At 40.3% G+C, this 17,607-nt stretch overlaps 1 long non-coding RNA gene across 1 annotated transcript in view; it reads right to left on the reverse strand.

Moving 5' to 3' along the window:
- Positions 1 to 12,426: 12,426 nt before the first annotated feature.
- The window catches only part of LOC124607066, a 36,302-nt gene continuing 31,121 nt past the window's right edge, over positions 12,427 to 17,607 (reverse strand). The window contains exon 3 of the long non-coding RNA XR_006978760.1: positions 12,427 to 13,585. This is a non-coding gene — a long non-coding RNA (uncharacterized LOC124607066). The remainder of the gene's footprint in view (positions 13,586 to 17,607) is intronic.

Genomic DNA, 17,607 nt, shown 5'->3' on the forward strand with positions numbered 1-17,607 from the left:
TAGTTGCAAGCGCATAATAAAACACGTTTCCCAGTCCTGGTTTTATAGGAAATATATGACGTCAGTAACGTGGCTAACGACTTCATCATATTAACACTGAATTCCACCATTAAGTATCACTGATTGTGTAACCGATTTCCATTTTAAAATAATTAAAAATATAGCCACACTGTGCATAGTTTTATAACCCGTAATTGGTCCTGATTGTCTTTTTTTTTTAAGTAGAGTGCTGCGATATGTTATTTAATCCTACGATACCAAATATTAATGTGCTCTACAACTTCTAAACATCCACGTAAACTGTGTTCTAATTTTTGAGATGATAACAGGAAAAGTCGTCAACACATAGGCCCATATAACATACCATTAGACAAAACTGCAGAACGATATTAGGACTGCAAATACAACAATTAAGATGGGGAATGGTCTAAGTCTGCATGACACAGTGCCTCCTTCACGTATCAGGGAGGCCTAATTTGATATATATATTTCCGAGAAAGGGAGGCAGGCCTCTTTTTCGCATTACAAGTATTACTGTCACGAAATTGTTCCATTTCTTTAGATTAGTAAAAAATTTACGGGGAGGTGATGCGTTTGAAGGCCATTGGTAACCGCAAATAACGAACACGAGTGTTAATTCTACAGCCTGAATCCGACCCAAGTAACTTGGCGTAGGAAACGGTTCGATAAATAGATAGCCACAGTCTTCTGTCGTCAACAAATATTATGTTGAAACAGCATTCTTCTAATTCATATACATATCATACTGATTTGCTTACGACCAATGAATAGACAGTCATCCATAGTATTTCATCAAGAGACTATTCATAAAACGACTGCCAGTACCACTGCTTGCGTAAAGAATTTCCACATTAAATAATCAAAACTACAGATGTACAGTACATAGTTTTATAATCCCTTACGGGACCTGATTGTCTTTCCGAAGTAAAATATTAAGGTATGTTATTGCATTCTGCCATTACCAAATATTGCATTAAAACAACAGTCTTCTACGACATGCACACATACAACTAAAAATATAAGCTCATGTATTCTAATTTTAGAAGTCATAACCAGAAAAAGACTTCATGATCACGGGATCAACAACATATACTTTCCGGCAGACAGACTGCAGAATAACTTTACGATAACTTTAATACATGGCGGTCTAGGTGCGCTACAGTGTGCAACCGCGTGACCGCTACGGTCGCAGGTTCCAATCCTGCCTCGGGCATGGATGTGTGTGATGTCCTTAGGTTAGTTAGGTTTAAATAGTTCTAAGTTCTAGGGGACTGATAACGTCAGAAGTGAAGTCCCATAATGCTCAGAGCAATTTGAACCATTAAAACGGTCTAGGTCTGCTTGACACAAGCCACCTTCATCTACCAGGAAGATGTAACTTGTTCTGTATCTTTGGTAGCAAGACAGTCAGACCACTGGCTACGTATAGCTGTTTTTTGCGTTCTCAGATTTACTGGAATTAGAATTTTCACATGGTTAACACTAGCAAAAGAACGTCATGGAAGCTGTTGTATCCCATACTAATTTCGAAATGTCATTTACTTACGACGAAAAGACTGTCATCCAGATGGAAAACATAGTACTGCCAAGATGCAGTCTACAGTGTAACTGTTAGCATCGCTGTTTGGTAGTCCATGCAATCGATTTCCAGGTTAAATAATTAAAACTATAGACTTACAGAGCATAGTTAACCATTTATCAGCCCAATTACGTGGAATGTATGCAAATCCACAGGAGTAAACAATATTTAATTTACTTCTCTGGAAGGTGCTGGTTTAGATCCCATGCCAGTCTACGTTAGTACCCGTAAATGTGTAACACAAATACTGAAATGTGGTACAGCAAAGGAATATGATCGGAATGTCCACCAACATCAAATACCTTTTTTATTGATGCTGACTAATCATACGAGTAGCAAAGACCTTCGGGTATAGCTCATGATGGAAACTCTTATAGTCACGTGATCTTCTGATTATACCTTCTAAATGTAACTGGGCTTGCAGTGATTTCTGTATACCACAACATGGAGATCTGAGGGCCTTGGAGTAGTACTGTGGGTCCAAAAGGGACAAGTAATATGCAGGTGCTTTGTTTGGAGGAAGGAAGGAAGGAAGATTGGGCTTAACGTCCCATAGACACGGAGGTCATTAGAGACGGAGCGCTAGCTCGAATTGTGTTAACGATGGAGATGGAAATCGCTCGTGCCCTTTCAAAGGAACCATCCCGGCATTTGCCTGAATCGATTTTGAGAAATGACGGAAGATCAAAATCTAGATAGCAGGATGGAGGTTTGAATCGTCTTCCATCCGAAGGCAAGTCCAGTGTGCCAACCACAGTGCCAAGTCGCTGGGTGCTTTGTTTGTATACATAGTGCTACTCTGTACACAAAAAACGCATACTTAGCAGTGTGCATTTATTACTCACGTATCAGTCTCGATATCTACAAAAAATGTGAGATGCCACTCTCAAACCAGATAACCGTACGGGAGGATGTGACAATGTTACCCAAGTATGGAGGGTTATCATAATGAACGGATGACTTTGATACCTTTTAAAGTACAACTAAGATGAGTATTTTGATAAAATAATACGCAAAATCTAGACTTAGGTGCCAAGTCCAGTGTTTATCCGCCGTGTGCAGTAGTAAGTGTCTCTGTATACATTATTTCATATGAGCACAACAACAGCACGATTTTGCGTAATCGATATACACACTAAATAATTAAAATTTTAGACTGACACATAATATCTTTCTTTAGACCCCCACAGGTCAAAGTTTAGTTGATGATTGTTTTTTTTCTTTTTTTTGGTCATCAGTCTACTGACTGGTTTGATGCGGCCCGCCACGAATTCCTTTCCTGTGCTAATCTCTTCATCTCAGAGTAGCACTTGCAACCTACGTCCTCAATTATTTGCTTGACGTATTCCAATCTCTGTCTTCCTCTACAGTTTTTGCCCTCTACAGCTCCCTCTAGTACCATGGAAGTCATTCACTCATGTCTTAGCAGATGTCCTATCATCCTGTTCCTTCTCCTTAACAGTGTTTTCCACATAATCCTCTCCGATTCTGCGTAGAACCTCCTCATTCCTTACCTTATCAGTCCACTTAATTTTCAACATTCGTCTATAGCACCACATCTCCAATGCTTCGATTCTCTTCTGTTCCGGTTTTCCCACAGTCCATGTTTCACTACCATACAATGCTGTACTCCAGACGTACATCCTCAGAAATTTCTTCCTCAAATTAAGGCCGGTATTTGATATTAGTAGACTTATCTTGGGCAGAAATGCCTTTTTTGCAATAGCGAATCTGCTTTTGATGTCCTCCTTTCTCTGTCCGTCATTGGTTATTTTACTGCCTAGGTAGCAGAATTCCTTAACATCACTGACTTCGTGACCATCAATCCTGAAGTTAAGTTTCTCGCTCTTCTCATATCTACTACTCCTCATCACCTTCGTCTTTCTCCGATTTACTCTCAAACCATACTGTGTGCTCATTAGACTGTTCATTCCGTTCAGCAGATCATTTAATTCTTCTTCACTTTCACTCAGGATAGCAATGTCATCAGCGAATCGTATCATTGATATCCTTTCACCTTGTATTTTAATTCCACTCCTGAATCTTTCTTTTATTTCCATCATTGCTTCCTCGATGTACAGATTGAAGAGTAGGGGCGAAAGGCTCCAGCCTTGTCTTACACCCTTCTTAATACGAGCACTTCGTTCTTGATCGTCCACTCTTATTATTCCCTCTTGGTTGTTGTACTTATTGTATATGACCCGTCTCTCCCTATAGCTTACCCCTACTTTTTTCAGAATCTCGAACAGCTTGCACCATTTTATATTGTGGAACGCTTTTTCCAGGTCGACAAATACTATGAAAGTGTCTTGATTTTTCTTTAGCCTTGCTTCCATTATTAGCCGTAACGTCAGAATTGCCTCTCTCGTCCCTTTACTTTTCCTAAAGCCAGACTGATCGTCACCTAGCGCATTCTCAATTTTCTTTTCCATTCTTCTGTATACTATTCTTGTAAGCAGCCTCGATGCATGAGCTGTTAAGCTGATTGTTCGATAATTCTCGCACTTGTCAGCTCTTGCCGTCTTCGGAATTGTGTGGATGATGCTTTTCCGAAAGTCAGATGGTATATCGCCAGACTCATATATTCTACACACCAACGTGAATAGTCGTTTTGTTGCCACTTCCCCCAATGATTTTAGAAGTTCTGATGTAATGTTATCCATCCCTTCTGCCTTATTTGACCGTAAGTCTTCCAAAGCTCTTTTAAATTCCGATTGTAATACTGGATCCCCTATCTCTTCTAAATCGACTCCTGTTTCTTCTTCTATCACATCAGACAAATCTTCACCCTCATAGAGGCTTTCAATGTATTCTTTCCACCTATCTGCTCTCTCCTCTGCATTTAACAGTGGAATTCCCGTTGCACTCTTAATGTTACCACTGTTGCTTTTAATGTCACCAAAGGTTGTTTCGACTTTCCTGTATGCGGAGTCTGTCCTTCCGACAATCATATCTTTTTCGATGTCTCCACATTTTTCCTGCAGCCATTTCGTCTTAGCTTCCCTGCACTTCCTATTTATTTCATTCCTCAGCGACTTGTATTCCTGTATTCCTGATTTTCCCGGAACATGTTTGTACTTCCTTCTTTCATCAATCAGCTGAAGTATATCTTCTGTTACCCATGGTTTCTTCGCAGCTACCTTCTTTGTACCTATGTTTTCCTTCCCAACTTCTGTGATGGCCCTTTTTAGAGACGTCCATTCCTCTTCAACTGTATTGCCTACTGCGCTATTCCTTATTGCTGTATCCATAACGTTAGAGAACTTCAAACGTATCTCGTCGTTCTTTAGTACTTCCGTATCCCACTTCTTTGCGTATTGATTCTTCCTGACTAATCTCTTGAACTTCAGCCTACTCTTCATCACTACCATATTGTGATCTGAGTCTATATTTGCTCTTGAGTACGCCTTACAATCCAGTATCTGATTCCGGAATCTCTGTCTGACCATGATGTAATCTAATTGAAATCTTCCCGTACCTCCCGGCCTTTTCCAAGTATATCTGCTCCTCTTGTAAGTCTTGAACAGGGTATTCGCTATTACTAGCTGAAACTTGTTACAGAACTCAATTAGTCTTCCTCCTCTTTCATTTCTTGTTCCAAGCCCATATTCTCCTGTAACCTTTTCTTCTACTCCTTCCCCTACAACTGCGTTCCAGTCACCCATGACTATTAAATTTTCGTCCCCCTTTACATACTGCATTACCCTTTTAATATCCTCATACACTTTCTCTATTTGCTCATCTCCAGCTTGCGACGTCGGCATGTATACCTGAACTATCGTTGTCGGTGTTGGTCTGCTGTCGATTCTGATTAGAACAACCCGGTCACTGAACTGTTCACAGTAACACACCCTCTGCCCCACCTTCCTATTCATAACGAATCCTACACCTGTTATACCATTTTCTGCTGCTGTTGATATTACCCGATACTCATCTGACCAGAAATCCTTGTCTTCCTTCCACTTCACTTCACTGACGCCTACTATATCTAGATTGAGCCTTTGCATTTCCCTTTTCAGATTTTCTAGTTTCCCTACCACGTTCAAGCTTCTGACATTCCACGCCCCGACTCGTAGAACGTTATCCTTTCGTAGATTATTCAATCTTTTTCTCATGGTAACCCCCCCTTGGCAGTCCCCTCCCGGAGATCCGAATGGGGGACTATTCCGGAATCTTTTGCCAATGGAGAGATCATCATTACAGGCCACATGTCCTGTGGATACACGTTACGTGTCTTTAATGCAGTGGTTTCCATTGCCTTCTGCATCCTCATGTCGTTGATCATTGCTGATTCTTCCGCCTTTAGGGCCAATTTTCCACCCATAGGACAAGAGAGTGCCCTGAACCTCTATCCACCCCTCCGCCTCCTTTGACAAGGCCGTTGGCAGAATGAGGCTGACTTCTTATGCCGGAAGTCTTAGGCCGCCAATGCTGATTATTTACCAAAATTTAGGCAGTGCCTGGGATCGAACCCAAAACCGAAGACGTTTTGATTATGAACCAAAGACGCTACCCCTAGACCACGGGTTATCAGCAGCAAAACACATATGGTTAAAGACTCAAGTTATCAGTACTTTCGGTCATACCCTCTGAGCGTGGATGTATTCACAAACTATTTTGTGTGTGTACACTGAGATGTGAACACCTCATGGCGAGGGGTATGTTGGATGTGATCTTTTTTCTGTTTGCGTGATGTTACTCAACACTCTAAAACACATACTAATTGAAGATAGTCACTCCAATGTCAACCACGTCCACTTAGAACAAGAATTTAATTTATTATTTTAAGAAAATAATAAGATGTGGCTATAAAATGTTACACATTAAAACCATAGGATGGTGACAGGAGCTCACAGGCTGGCTGATGGAGCTATCAAATGACCCTGATCAATCAGCGTATTACCTACCACACCGTTACGGAGACATATTGGCATTATCTGTAGTGACTACAGTCTTCGACCATCTCTCTCCGAGATATATTCACTCTACCCCAAAACACTCAATTGCATATGGGTCGTAAGCAGTAAACAGCCCACTACCGATACTGTCAAGGAAAACAATTGAAATAATGGTTAACTGTAGGATAAATCGTTTAAAAAATTAGACAGACACCAAGCAATAGTAGTAGGTGCTAATCTAAGTCCTGTAGATGAAACGCATATTGCACACAGAGCCCCTTTTATCTTCTACCAGAAATATTTTATCGATTCATCTATAATATCGTCAGTATGTGATCCACGTATATCACTTTTCGGTTATGGAAAAATACCAGTTTAAATTGAATCCAAATATTTTTACGATTCCAGATCTGTGTACGTAAATTGCAACTTACATGTATTGGGAGAGAACACCACAACATTCAGAATAAAGTAACATTACCATTTCCTCACGCACATGGAACTAGGGCGAGTATGACAATAACGTCATGTCACCACGTCCGTCTAGAACGCAACGTCTTTTCACTTGTCATACCCTCTCTCATACCTAGTCGTTACTGCCCATAGCTGCTGATTATTCCTAGTGTATAACGATTTTTAATTTCTAGGTGTATGTATGACATCATATCTCTGCCTCCATCCGTCTGTAGAAATAACAAACTTCTTATACCGTTTTTTCTGAGATGTCTGGAAGCTCCCTCTCAACGTTTAGCAAAGAACTCACAGACAGTTTGGGAACATATAGTGCTGTATCACTAATAGTTCTCTTCCTTGGTACAAATTCGTATCTTTCTACGAAGGTATCCAAGATATCACAAAAGTTTCGACTGGTTCATAGGGATAAATGCAGACATCCAGTATGAACATGTCACATCCAGATTTACCGTTTGTTGACATTTTCAGCATTTATCCTCATTTTTTGCATTTTTACATTTATCCAATATTCTTCAATGTACTGCAAGTAAATGTGCAACTGCATACATGCTCTTACTGGTTAAACTACCAGGTATCAATTGCTTTTTCTGCTATCAAACTGCGATACAGAGTCTCAACTCAGCGAGAACATCTACCCACTATAGATCTTCCTAATGTCAACACACATAACACTAAATGCCAGACCCAACACTAAGACACGCACATGTGCATGGATTGCTGTGGAGGTTATGGGTCGGCGTTATGCTGTTGTAAAGACACGTTGCTAAGTTACACTAGTTTGTTTGTTGGCTTCCCACAGGGGCCCTCCACTCCCTCCCCTCCATTGAGATTAAGATGCTGCAGGTGCCATCAGGGGCATGTGGAGATGGCAGGGGACGATGGCAGAAGCATCATGGCGAGGGTTTGGAGTAGTATTCTAACCCTGAATGTAGTGCAAGCTGGACACACCAGAATATTTCAGATATAATGCAGGTGGATCGATTTCTGGACACTACCTGTATCATACATCAGTGGATCTAATTCTGGATGCTAAACCAGATTATGCATGACTGCATCCAAAGTGAGTATTATTCCAGAATTTTTTGTGCATGTGGATGCCACCCCAAACATTATCAGAGAATCTGTTCAGATGGATCAACCCTAAACAATATCCTGGACTTTGCACAAGTCGATTGTCCACTAAACAGTAATCCTGCATGCAGCACATTGTGGATCCACATCAAACAATATTCCACTCTTAAAATGGACAGATCCACCTTCCACGTACTACTCTGAACCCACCACAGAACACCAAAGCACCTGCCCTGGCGGAACTGGGGGACTGGGGACAGGGTGGCATCAGTGGGTGGGTTCAAAGTAATGTCTTGTTTCCAAATGTAGCATGTGCTGGATCCACCCAAATGATATTTCTAGATGCTGTGTGGGTGACCCAAGACACTACATACGATGGATCCACTTCCATATACTAACCCAGACCAGACAGCGGTATATGGATTACCTCCACAGCTATCCACATACATGTGTGAAATTTTGCAGTGGCTTTAGCACTTATTGTCGTGTTGACATTTAGAAGAACTATGGTTTGTAGCTGTCCTGGCTGGAATGAGACTCTGTATTATAGTTAGACTGCAAAAACTAGAAACCCACAACTGTTAATGTGAGCATAAGATAGCATTTACATTGAACATTTGCACATAGAACATGAAAATTATCGAAAAATAGAATAAACAGAACAATGTGGAAAATGGTTTGAATATGTTAAACTCCAGGTAGGAATTGTTCATGAGTGATATCTTTATTTATACATACATATGTACAGGAAAGCCTATTGAATGGCTGCCTCTGTCTGGATCAGACTGTTGTCAGTGAATCGATGTCTCCTGAATACACTCTGAGAGTGGCTACGGAGCTACTTCGTCTCTAACATCTAGCTCAGACGATTGTTGACAATATGCGCCAAGAACTTCTGTACAGAGCTCGTGAAGGTGAAGCACTGGTAACTACTGTGACACGTTTGGTCCTTTCTTGATTTGAGGAGATACATCAAAATTGCCTCTAGCAGTGAGTTATAAAATTTTCCTGTCTGCAACATCGAATTAAAACATTAGAGAAGAATTTCGACTGAGGCTAATGCAAGTACTGGATCTGGTCGTGATTGGACGTTTTTGGGGAAACAGCAGCTGTAGGGCAGAACTGTAGGATCCGATGTCCCACTCACTCATCTCCACTTTCGCAGAGTACTGGCAGAATGCTGTATCCCTGTTGGCAGTGTCTCCAGGCGTTGTTTGCAGTCATCCCTAAACCAACATCGCTACTATTATTAAATGAATGCACGTACCAGAAACATTCTTGATGGCTTACCATACGTTTGTAGAACATGCGAAGCGGTTGAGAGTCCAGGATCTCGTGACATAACGTTTTCTTACTCTCTTTGATAATGCATCGAGCTTTGGCTATCAGGATACACAAGGCTGCGCGATTTTCTGTTGTTGAACGGAAATTACATCATCACAGAACTGTCGCTGATCTGGACTGCTGAACTGCATGCATCAGTCCACCAAGGTACAGGCTGCTTTCTAAGATCATCCCATTTTAGGAGGGATATGTCAGTGGCATGGTGTATGACACTTGCGATGTGGCCCATTCATTCATGCTTTCTCAGCCAGCTGGCCAGACGGTGTTTACTTTGGTCTGCTGATTTTCGATGGCTTTCTTTCAAGGATTGCTGCATATTGTGAATACGGAGTAGAAAATGGACACTGGAACGTAGGCCATCTGTTTCTTCTCACTGAGCAGAGTGTATGAGCGCAGGGAAGCAGAAAGAGGGGTCTACAGCTGAGGACGTCTTAGCAGCAGCAGGAAAATGAATGGTACTGTCCTTTTTGAGGATGCAAAGATCCTGAGATATTATAAGTCTCTCTCAAACTCGAACCCTGAGATAAGTAGAGCGTGAGACACATAATACAATACATGTGCTGAAGTGTGCCTGTAGGAGAAATGGTTGGGAGAGTTGGTCCTTGAGAACTGCGAGAGCCTCAGAATCTATCGCTTCCTGTGGTGGTAAATACAAAGGGCATACAGAACTTACCAGGGGTAGAGCAGAGGGGTGGTAAAGGTTATCGACAAACACAGCTAGCCCTTTCTTGGCCCTTTCCCCAGTCAGGTTATCCTTGCAATGAATGGTAAAGCCCTGCAACTCAAGGGGGTCAGTAGATTTAATATGTTTCTTGTAGACAGAAGCACAGGGAACATTTCTGTGCTAGTAGTTGTCATTCCTTCACATGCTTCCTGAACCCCCTCATGTTAAACTGTAGTGTGGCGGCCATTTAACGGTGAAGTATTCCACTCACTTCGTCTCTCCACCTTACAGTAAATCCTGCAGCAGATGGAGGCCTAGTTGGAGGGCTATATAGTTGCTTGAGGGGGCTACGGCTTCCATTGTCTCCAAAGCAAATCATTAGAACCGTCTAAATGAGGTCTACATGGTTCGAAGGTTTATAGCCTGTCTCCTTCTGTAGATGATGCTTCCCATTTGGTTTGACTGCCAGAGGAGGCTTCGTAGCATTGGAAGAGGGAGCACTGACCTGTTTGCTGGAGTCTGCTTCTGAGGTGTCAGAAGTTCTATAATGTCGGCAGTTGTGGCCTTTTCTGATGTTCTGTGAAGAGCTCTGCACACGATCGTTTTCACGTAATGGTTTGAAGAGGCATAATGTTGCATGGGAGTACTGATCTCGAAATTTTTTAACACAGTACACTCAGTGGTCAACCTTTTTCAATACTGTTCTCCTTCCCCATGTACGTCTTTTCAAAAGCTCAGCCAGCCCTGACTACATTTTAATGTATGACAACGTTGATCGCGTCGAATTGCACAGATGGGGGAGCTCTTAGACTGAGAGGATAGTCGACGAATGAACTGGCCTAGCCTTTCTCCCGATCCAGTGGACCACGAGTGAGAAGCATTGGGGAGATGTACTGCAGCACATACATGTGCACCAGCGACCATCCAGAAGTTCCCAACTGTTCTAGTGGAAAAACGGAACGACCTACCGCAGTAACTCCGTATCAACCATATGGCCGGCATGGGAGCACGTTGCTGATCATGCACTGCCCTCCTTGGTTATCACACACCCTGTTAAGAAACATGTCCCAACCTTTTTCATGTCAAGTGTCTTGGTGAAATCAGTATAATTATAGGCTTTGTATGAAAACGTCGTTCCTGTTCTTGTCATTGTGTATTTCTTTCGCTTGCCTTCTATACTACACAGTAGTATACCATACTACAGCAGTTCTTCCCAAGTGTGGTCCAAGTTTTATTGAGTTACGTTTCTTGGGAGTGACACATCATGAGAAAGTTACTTTCGTCCTTACGTTTTGCATACCAGTGTAGCTGCCACTGCTTAGACGCCATCTCTGCTAACTGCTACAGGCTGCGTGTAGACCTGATGCTGCAGTGTGTCGAACTGGTGCCTTCCAGACGGGCCCGACCCACTGGTTGACTGCTGCGGATTCCAGGCCACCTCACCGGGAGTCCACCATTGGGTCGGACCACGTGCATTGTCGGCGCCTACCTTCTGTGGACACACACTACTTCCGCTGCTCATCGCCGCTGCAATCCACCCTGGGGTCGCTGATTCAACTCTGCGTGCTCCCTGCACTGAGCCACGCCCCTCGCCACAAACTGGACCGGCTTCAGCAGACGACAACCTTGCGGCTAACTCTGCATTGCCCCATCTGCCCTAGCGCTGACGGTGTGTGTCTGCCTTACCACGGCTTACTAGCCATTGTAATTTATCCGAAAAGCCTGCTTGCCGTGTCCAGTGCCTTCTCCGCACCCCATAGCCGACGTGCGAACCTGACAACTAATTGTGCCAACACAACTGCAGTATCTGATGCAATAAATAATGTAGTGTTTCTCTAACTCTACTGTCTAATCGACGGGGCACCTAAGTTAACCGCGATCCCCCTTCCCACTACAAAAGTCTCCAATTTATGTAAACTTCTTCTACATTGTAACTATTTCTCCCATTTACCTTTGGACTGAAGTAGAGCAGCTTCAATAAATAGTGTTCTTCCAAGTAGGGAGCCGATGAACTCGAAGTAGGAAATACAAGATGAGCAAATATGTTTTCGATGCAAATCCATACTTTTTTAAACACTCAGTACTTTATGCTGTCCGGAACCTAAGTCCACATATCATCTGGAAATGGCATTTTAATGAACTTCATATACTATGTACAATATTCGCAGCAGTTATTTTGGAAAGTAATTAGAGATTCATAAACCACTAATTGTTTGAACAGATACAGTGATCATTCAAATCAAAGGCATTTTGGAAGTTTTGTTTAGCTCCCCACTGACAAAAAAAAAAAAAAAATAAAATAAAATAAAACTGCGGTCTAAATTTACAGCAATCATATTTATTATATAGTTGACTTTTACATTTATAATAAATACCCGTTTATAATTTTAATTGTTGCGTGTTATATACACAGAATGTAGACATTTCAGTTGATGCATCAGGCGATGTGATAGGTGGCAAGAAACGATTACAATAACAACAATATTTACACAAATTTTACAATATGTTATAGATTTTGGACACTTATAGTTTTTACTTTTTGGAGAGAGAAATTGACCCGTAAGAGATACGCCGATTCTTTGAAGCTGAAAACCTGTGCTTCCTGAAATTTTGAAAACTAGGAAGCGACCTTAAAACTGCGCAGTCTAAAAGCCAAATATGGTTTTGCACGTTGCAGCTCCAAAGAATCCAGCTGAATTCTGGCAACAAGTAAAATATTTCTTCCTCTCTTCTTTTATAATGACTAAGAGCTTGAAAACGCATATTCATTCCGTCTGAGTACTCATCCCTTAAGCGCTATGACAATATACGCAGAGGCGACCAACGATGTTACTATTTCTCTTTTCACAGAAATTTTATCTCACTATATACAGAAATGTTGTGACATTCACAGACTGAAGTGATAATTCCGGTTGTGCAGGCTATAACAACACGGAACACCGCCGGCAAGCTGAGAAGACTCACAACAGTTCACACAATCCAAACGGGAGTTAAATACACGACAAGACGTCTTGGGCCAATACGACGAGTTTCAGTTGCTTTTCATAGGCTCATGCCTGATCTGGAATATTATTTATCTTGGACTGTAAAGAAAACTACCGAATTTCAGGAGCTTTTTTCTTGCATTTCTAAATGATGTCTCCACGGCGTATATTGGACTCGGCTTTTATCCAACAGTCGTTTTCTAGCTTCTGCAGTTTAAATTGAATATTGTGGCGAATTTTGTAAAGCTTCTAAACAGATGTGAAACTTTGGAGTACACAAACACGAATGAAGCCACATTATCCAATAGAATACACAATTGTAACATCACAATTACATAAATATTTGTCATTAATTATCCACAAAAATATTTCTTATTTGAAAAAACACATATATGCTGCAAGGGCTAACTACGATTACACACATTGTACAGAAGGTGAGACAGGTTGTTCTGTTTTTCACATATCACTGTAAAATTTTTGTTTTACACTCTACTTATTTAAGATGCACAATTCCTTGATATAGTTGGTCAGTTTGTTTCTTCTTATTGGTCTGAAAAAAAAAGAAAATAGACAAATAAATTAGTCGTAAAAATGACAATGTGGTTGAATTTTTTGGTATTTTATAGTTTGTAAATGGGTGGTTGTACATCTGTATCTTCGAAATTTTACAGAAGGAAATTTTAGACAGGCTATTCCAGACACAGTTACAAAATTTGGAGAGTTCTGCACAGTTTTGAAGACTGTTTGGTGTTTTGTATATAGTAGTATTAACTGAAAAATAATACAAATGACCAGGGTAAGGGAGGGGAGCAAACAGCTTTTTTTGTAATGACTTACTACATAGCGATGGAAGAAGAGTTAAGTGAAAACAGTTATTGAAATATAGGACGGCAATTGAGTATGAGTCACATCTTTCAATAAAAACCAAGCGATCATTAAGGTGGCAACCGCTGCTCCTTATTGAAACAACTGTATATTTACATATCAAAGTACAGGACTGTGATTATTCCACTGCAGTCTATTTACAGTTTCGATGTTAATACCCGCACTGTATTACGACCGTATTCACCACAACAGCAGCAATATTTAGATTATAACTTGGTTTAAGCTCACACACAATCACATTAGACTAAATTGATTACAAGTGTCAAAAACCTTGAATTATGGGAAAAAACAATCTTAGATTCGCGGAATAAAATATTACTATAGATTGAGTGTTCCCAGACTTTTTGTCACTGTGAACCACTTGACTCTCTTTAGAAATTGAGGCGTACCACTACAGAGTGTTTATGTTTAACAAACCCTGGAGGTGGGAGAGGACAGGTGCAGGGATGAGAAACGATACGGGGGGAAAATTTTCACCATCTTCCTCAGTGCTAACAACGCACATATGGATTTTGCGTCATGTTGATCAGCTACTAAGCACGACAGAAATGTGACACATATAAGCAATTAGGTTTCGTGGAAGCACTTTTTACATTGTCGTTCATGTTCACAAGTGGCACTTACTTGTGGGAAATAATATGAAATTAAGTTTAGGAGGTTCTAACACAATATTCAACGTATAAGGGGGGATACATTTTAAAAAAATTATTAAATTTTTACATCATAAATAATATAAACCAGCTGTCTATACAGTAGCAAACTGAACGTGAAGTATAGTAAATTAGAGTACTAAAAGAAAAATAATTCAGAATATAATCTGACTTCAACATCAGTAATCAATCAATTGTCAAATTTAGATTCTGATGAAAGAACATCTACATGTTTTACTTCGCAGCATCTTTTACTTCGCAGCATGTTGCCGTTTGTAGTCAGAGCTTCATGGTCTGGCTCGATTGAGCTCAACTAAACTCCAGAGTCTTCTTCAACGCTAAGTCTCTTTCTGTGTTTATTTTTAATGTACAACACATGTAAAAATTAATAAATGGTAACAAAAATCGGATTGTTTGTTTGAAAAGAGAATGACATTCTGTTTTTGTTCCCATACAGAAAGAAACAAGAGTTTTCTTTTTAAAAGCATCTTCCATTGAACTGTCGCAAGTTATATCGATGGGAGTTTCTTTCGTGATGCTTCTTCCGGTACTTTTCCTGAAAATGAATTTCTTATCCAGCCATACAGTTTTTGTGTAGTCTTTGGGAAAGAGCTCTTTAAAACTTTCTTGAAGGACCCCTAAATGTGAAACAATGTCTCGAACTATATTTTTCGTGGGAACTAGTTCAATGTCTTACAAAAATTATGCAATAGTATGGAACGGAAAAAGATATTGTTCAGCACTTGTGAACTAAAAAGAATCAACTTCCTTTTGCAAGAAGATACTTTGTTACCTGCTAAGAATGGTGTTGTGTCTCGTCCTTGTAGGCCCGTATTCAAAATTTGAAGTCTGCGAAGGATATCAGCTAATTAGGCGAATCACAGTAACCACTAATCAGACAAAGAATTCTGCATGTCTTTGTTCTTGTCACTGAGAAACATAAGAAAACGTAAAAACTTCGTACTTCAGTTTAAAGATTCGATTTAAAATCTTGCCATGAGAGAGCCATTTTACTTCAGCATGAAGCAAACTTTTAAATCTCCCATAGCTTCACACAACAGCGTGACTGACCGTGAGTTTAGAGCTCTTGCTTTGATGAAGATTATAACCTCTACAGCCTCTGCCAAAACAAAATGAGGAGTTTATAGCATATTCTTAGAAGCCAGTGCTTCTCCGTGTGTTATAGAGTCTTAGAAGCCAATGCTTCTCCGTGTATTATAGAGTTTATGTGCTACTTTCTTCACTTTTGCTTCCAGCCCTATTAAGTACCACGAATTTCATTTGTCGCCGTCTGTAAAATAGCAACACATTTCTATCAATAAATACCTACACTTAACAAATAAAGGCCGATCATACTGAAAATGTTTTCTTTTGACTCAAGTGGTCTCCAAAGAAAAAAAAAAAACTCTTGTCTCATATCTTCATGACATCAAAATGTACAAGAACGAGTAGCTGCGTCATATTTGTGATTCTATACTCTCGTCTGTTTGAAGAGCGAAATAAATGCCCTTTTGCAGCTATAATAGCAACGTTTCTTCAATATTTGAAGACTGTCTTCAGTTGACCTTTTTACCGTGTTGTTGCATAACGGAGCTTTATTTATTTATGGCCCTTTTTCCACCAAAACTGCTTACACCATTTCTCTAGCCGCTGGCGGTAAGAGAAACTCACAAATCTGTGAGGTATTCCTTCCTTTGCAATTCCAAAACCAGTCACGTGTAACGTTGTTATCAAGTCAGTATCGGTGTTATTAAAATTTGCCAAGCATTGGGACTCATTTTTACCAATCAGAGATTTTCTTTGAAAAAAGTTAATAAGTTTACCAACTAACGCAAAGACAGAGAACTTTGACGATATTTCAAGAAAGAAGGCTTCATGCTTTGATCTGAAAGTGTTCTAAAGAAACTAACGCATTGGGGGATTGGGCTACCGCTGATTTCTGTACTGGCCTTTACCGTAAGTCCAAAGCGTAAGTAGTTTTCGTCATACTGGCGGTCAGATTTTGGTTCAGGTTCTTTAACTACTTCCTTGAAGGTAAGACGAACTTTCTGGGTTAAAAATAGCTTTATAGTTAACATAAAACACACTCACGAGTAAATCACACAATAAAGTTAAACTACACATCAGAATCATAGTAGTCAAGAATGAGATGGCTGTAAAACGCATACTTCGGTTCCAAAAGCAATGTTTCTTCGTATCATGATACCATTTGAGGCAACGGCGAACAGAGCGGCAGTAGCAACAACAAACCGTTCAGTGTGCAATGGCTGCAGCGGCAACATCGATTCGGCGCAAAAGATGGGGGCAGTTTCAAACCAACACAAAAATATTCGAATAACCACCGACAAGACCCGAATATATCGGCAAAGAAAAAAAAATGAAGGCTGGGATGGGAAGGGTATAATCCGACCCCCATGCGTCCTGCATATAATCAAAAGCAAATATTCTGCGGTAAATCCATTTCAACATTATACAAACGTTAGTTTTATCGATCATTTCTTTCACTTTAATTTTACTTTAAAAGTAAAGTAACAAGGTATAATAATTTTACTTGTATCAGCATGTGTTTTGTTTACTTGCACGCGTGTCATCTGAAACGTCCTCACGTATCACCTTTGGTATGCGTGCGACCATCTGGGAACCCCTGCTATAGATAATAATATTTGACTTAGAGGAGAATTAAAGTTTCTCAGCAAGGAATCGAAACTGAAGTGAAATTAAAAAGAAGAAAATACATACAGACATAATGAACAAGGAAAATTGATTATCATTTACCATTACGATGGGAAACGCAGGTTATGATTATTAGTCTAGCAGACACATACACAAAATTCCTCTGAAGTTACGAAAGAATTAAAATTATACATAATTGCAGAAAAATATTTCTTTACTTTGTAATATGGAGGAGTCTCTGTTAACGCCATGAGACTGGCAAGAAAAAATGAGTGCGATACGCGATTACAAGAACTCAGCAAGTGAGTTAACTAAGGCTCTGTCACCTCCATTCTCCATTTTCATACCTACAAGTGATGCTCCT

Source organism: Schistocerca americana, chromosome 3 (genome assembly GCF_021461395.2).
Source record: "Schistocerca americana isolate TAMUIC-IGC-003095 chromosome 3, iqSchAmer2.1, whole genome shotgun sequence".
NCBI classification, from domain to species: domain Eukaryota; kingdom Metazoa; phylum Arthropoda; class Insecta; order Orthoptera; family Acrididae; genus Schistocerca; species Schistocerca americana.